At 47.6% G+C, this 15,118-nt stretch overlaps 1 long non-coding RNA gene across 1 annotated transcript in view; it reads right to left on the bottom strand.

The window, feature by feature from the left end:
- Positions 1 to 10,125: 10,125 nt before the first annotated feature.
- LOC132381302 (uncharacterized) overlaps positions 10,126 to 15,118 on the bottom strand; it is a 34,897-nt gene continuing 29,904 nt past the window's right edge. The window contains exon 4 of the long non-coding RNA XR_009508001.1: positions 10,126 to 10,299. This is a non-coding gene — a long non-coding RNA (uncharacterized LOC132381302). The remainder of the gene's footprint in view (positions 10,300 to 15,118) is intronic.

The following is a 15,118-nucleotide window of genomic DNA, read 5'->3' as shown; positions in this document are numbered from 1 at the left end:
GCCCCGAACTGCGGGATCTGCCTGCCTGCCCTGAGCTGTGGGATCGGCCTGCCTGCCCCGAACTGTGGGATCTGCCTGCCTGCCCCGAACTGTGGGATCTGCCTGCCCCGATCTGTGGGATCTGCCTGCCTGCCCCGAACTGTGGGATCTGCCTGCCCCGATCTGTGGGATCTGTCTGCCCTGAACTGTGGGATCTGTCTGCCTGCCCCGAACTGTGGGAGCTGCCTGCCTGCCCTGAACTGTGTGATCTGCCTGCCTGCCCCGAACTGTGGGATCTGCCTGCCTGCCCCGAACTGTGGGATCTGCCTGCCTGCCCCGAACTGTGGGATCTGCCTGCCTGCCCTGAACTGTGGGATCTGCCTGTCCCGAACTGTGGGATCTGCCTGCCTGCCCCGAATTGTGGGATCTGCCTGCCTGCCCCGAACTGCGGGATCTGCCTGCCCGCCCCGAAATGTTGGATCTGCCTGCCCCGAACTGTGGGATCTGCCTGCCTGCCCCGAACTGTGGGATCTGCCTGCCTGCCCTGAACTGTGGGATCTGCCTGCCTGCGCCGAACTGTGGGATCTACCTGCCTGCCCCAAACTCTGGGATCTGCCTGCCCTGAACTGTGGGATCTGCCTGCCTGCCTCGTCTTAACCCTGGGATCCTCTTGCCTGCATTAACCCTTAAATGCTATGGCATCCCCATCCTGTCCTCCCCCCTAGTTCTTCAGTGTCTGCGTCCTGTGTTTGGGTCCATACGGCCCCCGTTCCTGACAAATATATAGTCAATCTTTAGGTTTTAACTTTGTTATGAGTGATGAACAGACCTGATGGACAATGGGGTGCAGAGTTAAGCATTCCCAACCCCCCCCCCCTCCTGAGAACTACGAACTATTGCTGTTGTTATGCTGCTCATGAGAGAGATAAAGCCCAGGCAAGAACATCTGCTACAGATAAGAGCGGGAGAGAGACTGTTGATTTACTGTATTATGACTCTTTCTGGATCATTTACCTTCTACTACAAGGACTGTACTTTGCTCGTTAGCATTCCTCAGGGGATAGCAGGAGTGGCCTGATTTGATGGACACGGTCATTCAGAGTTGATGGATAGCTGAGACCCCGTGAGTGGGGATAAAAGACAAGTCTGGAGAGACACCCTTCATACACGCCAGTGGACACTGATTGAGTGTTGGGAACCCACAGAAAGGTGGGGGCTTCGAAGTCCGAACCAGGAGATCGGTCAGTAAAGCTCACAGTGTTACAGCAGGACCGGTGGGGCCTTGTGTGTGTGTCCACTCATGCCATAGTGATGAGTCCACCACAGAAGTATGGTCTAGCTGAAGACCAGAGGTGTCATAACTGAATGACCACAATGATACGACGGATTAAGGAAGCAAAGGAAGGTTTGGCTGCTGTAGCTGTTACCTCTCGCTCGCTCTCTCTCTCTCTCTCCGATGATTTCAACACAACCACCATAACTACTTCAGCATTTATGAACAGAACTTTATACTTTTCTATGACAATTCATTTACCCCTAGACATCAATAGAGCTTGTTTGTTATTGCTTATTGTTATTCCTACACTTCTGTTTTATTATTGCTAACCTGTGTTATATGCATATTTGCATTATTGGTATTGTTTTGCTTATTTTACTAATAAACACTTCTGAATATAGTACCACCAGACTCCAACGGATTCTTTTCTCTCTGCTGGTCTGACACCCAGTTACGGGGTATGTAACAACATGTTATAGGTGTTTATGAAATATAAAACTACTTTAAACCTCTGAATGAGATACTTTATTGATAAAATATTCTTCCAATCATCAACAAAAATACACAATATTTTGTTTTTACAACCAATGCTGATGTTGGATGAAACCCTGTTTGCAAAATACATCAAGCACTGCATTTTAAATGAGAAATGAATCCTCTATGTCATCCTACCATCAAAGAAGGATGCCTCCTTACACAAGCTATGATATTTTCCAGCAGAATTTTGTTTTTCAAAAATAGTTTCACCTTTTGTATCTGTCTTTAACTTTCAGGAAAAAAGCATTTCCTCACTGGTGTAATCTCACTTGAAAAAGTATCAATATTAAATATACATGAAAAAATAAAACTAACTTTTTAGGCAGGTTCTTATATAGTGTTATAGAGTCTGAGCAAAGTACAGCACAGAAACAGGCCCTTCAGCCCATCTAGTCCATGCCTAACTAAGCTGCCTTCTCCTATCGATCAGAGAAGATTCACAAGAATGATTCCAGGAATGAAAGGGTTACCGTAATGTCTGGCAGCTCCTGGGCTGTATTCCCTGGAGTTCAGGAGAATGAGGAGGGATCTCACTGAAACATTCCAAATGTTAAAAGGCCTGAACAGATTAGATATGGCAGTTATTTCCCATGGTAGGGGAGTCTAGCAAAAGAGGGCACAACTTCAGGATTGAAGGAGCAGAGATGTGGAGAAATTACTTTAGTCAGAGGGTGGTATGTCTGTGGAATTCCTTGCCACGAGTGGCTCTGGAGGCCAAGTCATTGGATGCATTTAAGGCAGAGACAGATAGGTTCTTAATTAGCAAGGGCATCACAGGTTATGGGGAAAAGGCAGGGGAGCGGGGATGCCTGGGAGAATTGGATCAGCCTGGTAGCTCATTCACAATCTCACAATCCTAGACCCTAGGTTTAATCCTATAAACCTCAGGCACTGTCCCTGTGGAGTTTCTGCATTCTCACTGTGACCATATAGACTTCCTCTGAGTATTCCAGCTCCTATTGGCTAAACTAGGTCAAATTCTGCCTTGATGTCAAAGACAGTTATTCCTGACCCTCCTATGGAATTCAGCTTTCCAGAGCCTCTTTGGACCAAGGGTGTGATGAATGCAAGAACATTAGAACTAAGAGCATAAGTAGACCACTTGGCCTTTTGAACCTTCACTGCATTCAATAAGATCATGGCTGGTCTGGCCATGAACTCAGTTGCACTTACCACCCTTTTCCTCACAACCCCTGCGATGCAAAACTCTGTCTATCTGAGACTTATGTAACTGGGTGACAGTTGAAACTTATTCATTATCGTTAAGTGTACTTAGGCATCCATCTACAGGGTTGTTGTGAAAACTTTAAAGACTTGAGCTTTTACTATGTTACGCTCAGAGGACACAGTAGTTGAATTTGATTTAAATGAAGAAATTAGGGAATTGCATAGTAGGTTTGATGAAGCCATGGCAACCTTAGATACATTAAGCAAAGGGTCCTATGTATATGGCCCAAGGGAAAAGACACATCGTTCCATTGACGGGGGATGTTGAGAAAGATGGGAGACCTGTTGATGACTTTATTGAAGAAGTACAATGTGCACTTCATAGCAGAAATGAGTCTGACCAGGATCAGTATGACTTTGTCATGTCCCTGCTCAGGGGTGCAGCCTTAGACGAAGCACGTATGCGCGGTGATGCTGAGGAAGACCGGGCTGATGACTTGTTCAACTATCTCAGGGGAGCTTTCGGAGACAGCGTAGTGCACCCCAGCTGTGGCAAAGCTTCTACAGTCGCAACCAGCGTGAGGTTTCTGTTAAACTGTGTGCATACCTGTCTGGACACACCCCTCTGCTAACTGCTCCTGTGGCTCCTCCCACAGACCCCTGTATAAAGGCGATTGGAGGCACTGCTCCTCCCTCAGTCTCCAGGATGTTGTGTGGTGGGCTCTTGCTGCTGACAGTGCTTTCTTCCAGCCAATAAAAGCCTACCTTGACTCACGTCTCCAAGAGTTATTGATGGTGCATCAATTTTATTAGCTGTAATTTTAAAACATGTAAAGTATTTTACATCCGGAAAAATTGGACATTGATCCTCAAGCCCCAGAAGCAGCTATTGCCTTTGAACTCTGGCTTGCATGCTTCCAATCATACTTGGAAGAGATTCCCATGTCTGAGCCTGCTATCATGCACAAAATCCTCCTCTCCAGAGTCAGTCCGAAGGTATACCCCCTTATCAGGGACCTGCCGACCTACCAAGGGGCACTGGACGCCCTCAAAAGACAGTACCTGCGGCCGGTGAACACCGTCTATGCAAGAGATTGCTTAGCAACGCGGCGGCAGTGGGCCGGAGGGTCGAGCGCTGAGTTTGTCCAGGCCCTACAGACACTCGTGCGGGCCGGCGACTGATGACAACAGCATGCAGAGCTCCTGGTATGAGACACCTTCGTTACAGGGATCAGGTCAGTGTACATGTGCCAGTGGCTGCTAGAAAATACCGATCTTACCTTATGCTCGGCGATCGAGTTGGCCAACATGTTGGAGGCTGCTCTGCACAACGCTGATGCTGTCCAGCCGCGCAATCTCCCGCCGGCCCCGTGGACGCCGCAAGCCCCGCCACCCGGCCAATCGACCTCAGCTGCTGCCACTCACGAGTCCACAAACTCCCCGAATCCCTCCGGTGAAGCAACCACTGCTGCTGCCAGTCACAAGTCCACACAGTGTTACTTCTGCGGACTCGAAAAGCACCCCCGAAAATGCTGCCCGGCCCGAGAAGCTACCTGCTCCAGCTGCGGAAAGAAGGGCCATTTTGCCAAGGTCTGTAAGTCTAAATCACGAGCGGGGTCAAGCAATGCCGCGTGCGAGGCATGGGGGTCGCCATCTTTATCGCCGCCATCTTGCCTGCCCGCCTCGTTCAAGGCATGGGGTGGCCATCTTGGCTGCCTGCCTCCAACCCACAAGTGCTTACCGGGCACCAAGACGGCGATTCAACTCTGGCCTCCGTAACCCTCGACCAAAACGCCCCACACCAGCTCGCAAGGTCAATGGTGGACATCCTGGTGGAGGGGCACAGGACTAGCTGCCTGTTTGACATGGGCAGCACTGAGAGTTTTATTCACCCAGACACGGTGCAACGCTGTGGACTCGTGACACAGGCGGTAAGCCAGAGAGTCACCATGGCTTCTGGGTCGCATTCCACAGACATCCGGGGGGGGGGGGAGGGTTGTGTACTGACATTGCTGGTGCAAGGCACAGAATATCAGGACTTTGCACTACTGGTCATGCCTCAACTGTGTGCGCCTGTGCTATTGGGGCTGGACTTCCAGAGCCACCTAAAAAGTGTGACTATGGCATATGACGGGCGCCTCCCACCACTCACTGTCAGGAACCCTCAGTTTTGTGGGACTTCGTCATATACCCCGCTACTGACCACACACAGACCGACCCGCTCATCCCATCCAGCACCATGCCGACAGCTGCACTACTGACACCACTTGCAGCCTCTCCACCCTCAAGATCCCTCCCCCACCACTGTTCGCCAACCTGACCCCCGACTGTAAACCTGTGGCAGCTAAAAGCAGGAGGTACAGCGTGGGGGACAGGGCCTTCATTCAGTCAGAGGTGCAGCAGCTGCTCAGGGAGGGGATCACTGAGCCAAGCACAAGTCCTTGGAGGGCCCAGGTGGTTGTTGTTTGGACAGGGCAGAAAAATAGGATGGTCATAGACTATAGCCAGACCATCAATAGGTTCATGCAGCTTGACATGTACCCCCTACCCCACATTGCGGATATGGTCAACCAGATAGCTCAATACAAGGTGTACTCAACCATAGATCTGAAATCCACTTACCACCAGCTCCCCATCCGCCCAGAGGACCGCCCCTACACCGCCTTCGAGGCGGGCGGCAGGCTGTATCACTTCCTGCGTGTCCCCTTCAGTGTCACGAATAGTGTCTGTCTTCCAGAGGGAAATGGACCGGATGGTGGACCAGTGCCAACTGAAGGCCACATTTCCATATCTGGATAACATCACCATCTGCGGTCACGACTGGCTGGATCACACCACCAACCTCCAACGATTTTTCCAAGTGGCCAAAGCTCTGAACCTTACCTATAAAAGGGACAAGTGTGTGTTCGGAACCACCCGACTCGCTATCCTTGGTGGCCCTGATCCCGACCGTATGCGCCCCGTTAGAACTCTCTCTTCCCGCCACTCTCAGACGGTGCCTGGGCTTCTTTTCCTATTACGCCCAATGGGTCCCTGTTACGTACCCGTGACACGTGACAGTGGTGTACTTGTCACGTGACAGGTGTTGAAGCGATACTGGACTTGAGGTAATCGTCTTGTGAGGGTGGAGTGACATCATTTTCCCGCCAGTAGAGGTCATGTGACAGGTTTTTTTTTTACATGGTATAAAAGGAGGACCCCTCCCTGTGAGGAGGGGCAGTTCGTGGCTGGATTTGCCATGTTGACTTCATGCCACTGCGTGATTTAACGTTATGACACAGTTTAGATGAAAGATGAAGTTTAATCTAATGCCTAAAGTTTAAAAGGTCATTGCCAGCAGTTTCTTTATAATACTGCTAGTTGAGAATCAGTGGAAAGTGAAAATCGGAGTTCGGGAGTTAAAAGATCGAGGAGAATCGATTTGGACGGTGAAACAGGTTTGACCTTGTTTGATCCTCATTCGGAAGGAATTCGTTGACTGTTCTCGTGTTAATCCCTGTGAAATAGCAGAAAGGATTGGGGACAATTCTGTAAAGGAAAGGTCAGTGCCTTTAAGCCATTACATCTGTCAATCTACGTAAATTCTTCATGGGAAAAGTTTGATTTGGGAACCGAAGCAACACAATGTGAAAGAGAATTTAAATCGTCTTAAAAAAGTCTCTCCCTTAAATGGACTGTGAGCATTTTGAACTTTTGCAATACTACTTTGAAGAACTGTTTTTGCAACATCGCTTTAAGAACTGTTTAAACTTCATTGCTTTAAGAACTGTTTAAGCTGCCGCACAGCAGCTGATTTCCGGTTACGTTAGTGATTTGTTTACTTTTGGAGAGTTCATTTTCAGTATTTAATAAACGTGTTATTTGTTATAAAAACCCCTGCCTAACTCATATATTTATTGTTGCTTGAATCCGTAACAGTCCCTCATTATGCAGACAAGGCCTGCCCCCTGGTCAAGTCCACTACATTTCCCCTCTCTGCCGAGGCCCGCGCGTCCTTCAGCCGCATTACAGGGGACATTGCCAAAGCAACGATGCATGCGGTGGACGAGACCATTCCCTTCCAAGTAGAGAGTGACGCCTCTGACTTCCCGCTGGCTGCTACCCTCAATCAGGCAGGCAGGCCAGTAGCATTCTTCTCTTGTACCCTTCAAGGCCCTGAAATTCGGCGCTCGTGGTGGACAAAGAAGCCCAGGCCATAGTGGAAGCTATTAGGCACTGGAGGTACTATCTCGCCGGCAAAAGGTTCACCTTGCTGACCGACCAGCGCTCAGTTGCGTTCATGTTCAGCAACCAACAGCGGGGCAAAATCAAAAGTGATAAAATTTTGTGGTGGAGAATAGAACTCTCCACCTACAACTATGATATCCTGTACCGGCCTGGAAGGCTCAATGAGCCCCCTGATGCCCTACCCCGGGGAGCGTGTGCCAGCGCGCAGCTCGACCAGCTATACGCCCTCCATGCAGATCTTTGCCACCCAGGGGTCACCCAATTTTACCATTTCGTGAAAGCCCGGAACCTGCCTTACTCCCTTGAGGACATCAGGACGATGACCAGGGACTGCCAAGTCTGCGCTGAGTGCAAACCACACTTCTACCATCCTGAAAAGGCGCAACTTATCAAGGCCACCCGCCTCTTTGAGCGACTGAGAGTTGACTTTAAGGGCCCCCTTCCCTCCACCGACTGCAATGTCTACTTTCTCAACATTATCGACGAGTACTCGCGGTTCCCCTTTGCCATCCCCTGCCCCGACACCACTGCCACGTCCGTCCTAAAAGCCCTGCGCCAGCTCTTCACTCTGTTCGGATATCCCTGCTATATCCAGTGATAGAGGGCCCTCCTTTATGAGTGACAAACTGCGCCAGTACCTGCTGGCTAGGGGCATTGCTACTATGAGGACCAAGAGCTATAATCCCCGGGAAAATGGACAGGTGGAGAGGGAGAATGCCAGAGTGTGGAAGGCCATACTTTCAGCCCTTAAGTCAAAAGGGTTGCCGGTCTCTCGATGGCAGGAGGTCCTCCCAGAGGCACTCCACTCCATCCGCTCCCTGTTATGCACGTCCACCAATGCCACCCCTCATGAGCGCCTCTTTTCTTTTCCCAGGAAGTCTGCCACTGGGACCACCCTACTGGCTTGGCTGACGTCCCCAGGGCCAGTGCTGCTCCAGAAACATGCACGGGGCAATAAATACTCCCCACTGGTCGAGAGGGTTCACCCCCATGTGAACCCCCAGTATGTCTACGTGGTCTTACCTGATGGGCGGGAGGACACTGTCTCCGTCTGCGACCTAGCGCCCGCAGGAGCAGCAGACCACTACCCTGAACACTCCACGGTAACTACGAACCCTGCACCCACCTAGGCGTATACCCACCTGACAACACACACACACCAAGCCCTACACAGACACCTCACGACACTCCCATACCAGGCGCCTCGCACACACATAAGGGATCACTGACGCCTAATGGGCTGACACCTCAAGTCAGGCCGGAACCAGCACCTCCACCATCTCCTGTGCAATCACCGCCGGTGCTACATAGATCACAGCGACAGATTCCACCACCTGATAGACTTAACCTGTAAATATACTTGTAAGTAACTTCACCCCATGGGGACTCTCTTTTAAAACAAAGGGGGGGTGAATGTGGTGAACTACATATACCTGTCTGGACACCCCCCCCCCACCGCTGACTGCTCCTGTGGCTCCTCCTACAGACCCCTGTATAAAGGCAATTGGAGGTACTGCTCCTCCCTCAGTCTCCAGGATGTTCTGTGGTGCGCTCTTGCTGCTGACTGTGCTTCCTTCCAGCTAATAAAAGCCTACCTTGACTCAGATCTCCGAGAGTTATCGATGGTGCATCAATGGTTAACATACCCATTCAAAGAGATGCTTTCTGTAACTCTTGCCAGACCCACAAACCTGATTCAACATTATACTGGAAGACCACAATCTGTGCGGATAGGTAATAACATCTCCTCCTCACTGACAATCAACTCTGCTGCACCTCAGGGATGTGTGCTTGGCCAATTGCTCTACTCTCTCTAAGGCCATGACTGTGTAGCGAGGCGCAGCTCAAATACCATCTAGAAATTTGCTGATGGTTGCAGAATCTCAGATAGTGATGAGAAGGAGTAGAGTGAGAAATACCAGCAAGTAGAGTGTTGTTGTAGTAACAACCTTGCACTCAATGTCAGTGAGACTATAGAACTGATTGTGGATTTCAGAAAGGGTAAGACGACAGAACACAAACCAATCCTCAGAGGGATCAGAAGTGGAGAGAGTGAGCAACTTCAGGTTCCTTGGTGTCAATATCTGACGATATAACGTGGTCTCAACATATTGATGCAGCTATTATGGAAGTGAGACAGCAGCTATATTTCATGAGGAGTTTTAGAAGATCTGGTTTGTCACCTAAAACACTCAAACTTCTACAGATGTAGAATGGAGAACATTCTGACAGGTTGCATCAGTGTCTGGTATGGGGTAGGGCTACCGCACAGGAGCAAAAGAAGCTATAGAAAATTGTAAGTCAGCTCTATCATAGGTATTAACCACCAGAGTATACCCCCATCACCCAGACATGCCCTCTTCTCATTATTACTGTTGACAAGGAGGTACAGGAGCCTGAATGCACACACACATCAATTCAAGAACAGCATCTTTCCCTCTGCCATCAGATTTTTAAATGGTTATTGAACCAATGAAGACTACATCACTTTTTTATTTTGTTTTAGCACTACTATTTTTAATTTAACTATTTAATAAACATATATTTACTGTAATTCAAGTATTTTTCTAGTTTTTTATCCTGTATTCCATTGTATTGCTGCCACTGTTAACAAGTCTCACAACAGATACTAGTGATCTGAAACTATTGAAACATTCATACTGATTGTATCAACAATATTGACAACCACTGTATTATTGTCTTATGTAAGGAAACGGTCACTTGGATGGGAGTTTACTCCCATGTGCCTACTGCCTTTGCTCTTCCACATGGGGTGGGAGCAGACTTGGGGACTGCTGTCAGTGAAGATATTGGGTGAAGTGGCATCCTCCCTCTCTGGTGTACCACCACCCCCCCCCCACCCCCCGGCACACACCGCAAACGACGTTGGTCCAGTCACACTCTCAGGTCGATGCTGCAGTCTCTCTTCTTGAGTTTGGTGAAGACATAGATCCAGAGGCAGGCCTCTGTGCCATTGAGGGTCACCAGGTCCGTGTTTTCATTCCTGCCTTTGAAGACAATGGTGAAGCAGCGGCTGGTGGGCATCTCCTTGGTGTACCACTGCATGACCTCCGACTGATGACCTGGCTTCAACTCCTGGATGTTGTCACATTCTGCAGGGGTTCAGGGGTGGGAATGGAGGGGAGGAGAAAAACGACAGCAGAGATTAGAACAAAAGGTTCCGGTTCATAAAGACAAGAGATTCTGCTGATCCTGGGAATTCAGAGTAACACAATTTGCTCATTATTTATTTAGAAATATAGCATGGAGCAGGTCCTTCTGTCCCAATGAGCAGCACCACCCAACAGCCCACCTGTTGAAATCCAGCCGAATCACTGGACAATTTACAATGACCAGTAAAATTTCTGTAGCACAAATCCTTCACTATTGGTGGTGATGAGGGCCTCTGTCAGTCAGAGGTGACCATGGATGTTGCGTCCCAGATGTCTAGGCAGTGCCACATAGAGAGCAAGCTCCCCCCCTCCACACATCTGATGAATCCAAAGGCAGAGACCGATACAGTTTGATACCAGAAGCATCACAGAAGTTGCCAGTCAGCGTTGAACTCAGTATGGAATGCCTTAGGTATTCCACTTCTGGAATTTTCCCTCAGGGTTTACTCCCAAAGCCTTCCGCAAGAGTGGGTATTGCAGCAAGGTAGCAGACCTTTGAGATCAGAGTTTTCCTTCTCTTAGATGAGCTGCCAACCACAGTTGCCGAGCCTCATCTACCCAAAGTTACTGATTTTAAGATGACAGTAACCCTCCGTTTCCCTTCTGCCATTATTAGAAATGGTTTCATTGGGCTTGTTAGCTAAACCACACATTAATACCAGTAGCTGAATTTGGTTATCAGAGGCACATGCCACTGGGAGCACTTAATAGATAATGGAATCTTGTCCCCATTACCACCCCTGGCTATAACAACCTTAAAATAGTAAATAATTCCTTGCTAACCTAATCCTTTCTGCCTACACAATGTCCATATCTTTGAGCCTTTTCAAATATCTCCATTATAATTGCCTCTACTACTATCCCTGGCAGCAACCACTCTGTGTGGAAGAAAAAAAAACCTGTCCCATATATTTCTTCTGAATTTACCACTTCTCATCTTAAGTACATGTCCATTATCCAGCCTGAGTATACAACTTCAATTGGAGCTATTATCAGTAACGTCCTTTGGCACACCAGACATTCCCTTTTCGGCAGGTACCCCTCATGCAGTAAATACCTAAGTCCAAGTTTGTGCTGTTGGAATCTCACATGAATTATACTGCTGCTCTTGGAACCAGAATAAGTATCACCCTAAAATATCTTTGGGTCCATTCAATATCTAAGTTGTAGAAAGCTACATATCAAATGCAGATAACTGGGCCACTATAGATGGGTCTGCATTAAGATAGTAAACCAAAGGGCCTTTTCCCTGCTGTAGGGCTCTGTGACACATCATGGTCTGACAGATGCTTTAATTAACTGCACTCTCCATCTTGTTCATTAGCTGTCAGTTAGTGCAAAGCTTAATAGTGCCAGCACTCACCAGTCGAGGTTCAATTCCCACCGCTGTCTGTAAGGAGGTGACTGTGTGGGTTTCTTCACATTTCAAATTCATGCAGGTCAGTTAGTAGATTGTGCGCCTATGTCGGTGCTTGGAAGCATGGCGTCTCTGGCGGGTTATACCAGCACAATGCTCACACTGTTTATTATTGATACAAATGACGCATTTCACGTACTAAGGAATAAAACCCTAGCCTGACCAAGATGCAAGATGCAGAGATACAGCTTATATTTACATCTGTCTTCACTGTGATTCAGGATTCTTGATTGCACTCTATTTTGTGCTCATCACTCAATTTTTTTGTGGAATTTCTGCCATGTGTACTGTTTACTCTCACGATTCCCGGAAGCAAGCAATTGCATCCTGGTGTTTCTGACAGAAACTGTCTGTACATAGTCACACCCAAGCATCTTTCCTTCGGTGATATCAGTGGGTACGAGATGAGATAGCGCAAGCTTAGCTTTATCAAAAACATGAGTTTTATTTCTCACATGTACATTGAAACATAAAATGAAATGCATCAACGACCAACACTGTGAGGTGGTACTGGGCAATCTGCAAGTAACACCACACCTCCAGTGCCAACAAAGCACACCTACAACTTGCTAAATTTAACCCGTACATCTTTGAAAGGTGGAAGGAAATCTCAGCACACAGAGGAAATCCATGTGGTCACGGGGAGAATGTAAAAACTCCTTATAGCAGCAGAATTGAACCTTGATTGGTCATCGCTAGCACTGTGAGAGTGTTGCACTGTCACTCTACAGTGCTGTACCAGTGACAAGGGGCAGTTAAACAATTAAACTGGTACCTCCTCATTGAGTCATTCCATAAGCCCAGTTGAACATGGTTACCAAGACCTGTTCCAATCAAGCAAGAGTTCAGAACTCCTCTATAAGTTACCAGCTAGGATATCACTATTGCCAAGTGATCAGTGCAATCATTTTGCAGTGCCAAAGATCACAATTGGGGTTTGATTCTCACCAATGTCTGGAAGAATTTTGTATGACTGGAATAGATGCTTCTGGGTGCTATGGTTTTCTCCCTCATTCCAATAATGTCCGGGTTCAGGTTGGTGAATGGTAGGCATGTTTTGTTGGTCCGAGTACTGTGGCAACAACTGCGGGCTGCCTTCTGCACCCCGCTCCCCCCGCTAACCATATCCGTGGACTGTGTTGGACATTGACACAAAATCAGGCAGTTCACTGACTGTTTCAATGTATGCGTGATACATAAAGCTAATCTTTAAAAGGACAGCCTAGATTATTTCATGGAGAGGTAAAAAGAGAGGTAGTGGCCAAGAAAGAGAGAGCAAACAGAAAGATGAATTCAGCACTAGCGAGGAACAGAATCCGCATTCATTTTTGAGTCACAGTCTTTTCTACTTATTAATACTGCCTAAACTTTACAGAATTGCAAACAGTCTTAAAGTACACTCAATGACCACTTTATTAGGTACACCCAGACACCTGTTTGTTAATACAACAATCTTATTGGCCAATCACGTGACAGCAACTCAATTAATGAAAGCATGCAGATGTGGCAAAGAGGTTCAGTTGTTATTCAGACCAGACATCAGAACGGAGGAAGAAATGTGATCTCAGTTACTTTGACCGTGGACCGACTCTTGATGCCTGATGGGGTGATTTGAGTATTTCAGAAACTGATATTGTTTTGGGATTTTCACACTCACCGGTTTCTAGAATTTACAGAAAACAATGGGATAAACAATAAAGACATCCAGTGAGCGGCAGTCCTGTGGGCACAAATGCCATGTGAACAAGAGAGGTCCGAGGAGAATGGCCAGATTAGTTCAAGCTGATAACTCAGATAATCATGCGTTATAAGAGTGGTGTACATAAAAGCATGTCTGAATGCACAAAATGTCATACTTTGAATTGTATGGGTTTTTTGAGCGTGTTGCTCCAGACACTCTTGGTCATTCTAGTCTGGCACGTCATGTCAGGATTGGTCTTCTTTCAGGTTAACCAAGTCATAATATGAACATTCCTGACTCGACCCTTATATTTTTTACGAGGCTTGACGCTCAACCCGGCACGGAAGGAAAGTGTGCTCGCGGGTGGCCAGACTTGGATTCGAACTTGGGAGCCTTCGCTCTGGAGTCCGGCGCTGATGCCATTGCGCCACCAGCTGGCCAGTGAATGGGTTACAGCAGCAGAAGAAAATAAAGTTATACATTTCTGCCAATACACTTAATTTTTCAAACTCTCTCAAGTAAACATAGACAGATCTATTTAACCCTTTTTTACCTTCATCTACTCCATAAGAATTAGGATTCCAGCTATCTGATTTTGATGAAATATAACAACTCATCTTTTCAATTTGATTTCACTATCTTACCTTCAGACACCAGTTTTCTAACTCTGGAAGCCCCCCCATTGCCTCTGTGTCGCTCCCATCCACTCCTCTGCCTGCCTGAATCTTCTTGCTTTCAGAATCATCTTAGCTGTCCACCCTTCTCCTCGGTCGCTTCCACTCCCCAGCCGACCTCACCCCACAGAGATCTTTCCCTCACTTCCTGGCCTCTTGCCACAGATTCCATTCTCCCACTCAACTGCTCAATTTCTGGTCCAGCTTCCTACTTCTGGCCCTTCTTACTGAATTTCCGGCAGGTTAACCAGCCAAAGAAGGTGGCAGCCATACACGGTGACACTCTGAGGACCATCTGCACCGTGAGTGTGTGGAGTTACTTCGGTCAGATACAGAACTGCTGCCTATTGCAAGGGAATATGGTCAGAGCTTCAAACGATATTCCAGAGACAAGGTAATAAGACAACATCATCTTCAGCACAGAGGGGAACGGACTTGTCAGTTACAGTTTCCATCTTGCAGTTAATAGACTGTTGAATAGCTCTGTAGTTCTCTTCACATTGTGATTTAGATGTGAATACAAGAAATTGAAGAGTGTTGTGGAAACAGCACATCACATCATGGAAACCAGCTTCCTGCAGTACAATAAAAAGAGAGTTCTGATTTCACAATCTACCTCATTACGATCTTACATGGGACTCCACTCAATGTAGTATATACCAGGCATTTTGACTGGTTGCATAAACTTCATATATGGAGGTGCAATTGCACAGGTCGGGAAAAGCGACGCAGGGTCATAAACTTCATAATGGGCACCAGTTTCCTTGGCATCAAGGACTTCATCAAAAGGTGGTAACACTAAACGGCGGCAGCTCCATCACTCAGAATATGCCTCTTCTCATTGCTACCATCAGAGAGGAGGTATATAAGACCAAGGACCCACACTCAACATTTTAGGAAGAGCTTTTTGCACTCTACCATCGGATTCATGAATACTACCTCACAAGGCTGTCTGCAGCTAAGCCAGTCAGCAAGTGTCAAGCAGGA

Source organism: Hypanus sabinus, chromosome 25, assembly GCF_030144855.1.
Source record: "Hypanus sabinus isolate sHypSab1 chromosome 25, sHypSab1.hap1, whole genome shotgun sequence".
In the NCBI taxonomy this organism is placed as follows: domain Eukaryota; kingdom Metazoa; phylum Chordata; class Chondrichthyes; order Myliobatiformes; family Dasyatidae; genus Hypanus; species Hypanus sabinus.
The sequence above is the reverse complement of the archived record's forward strand: the minus strand, read 5'-3'. Positions and strand labels throughout refer to the sequence as shown.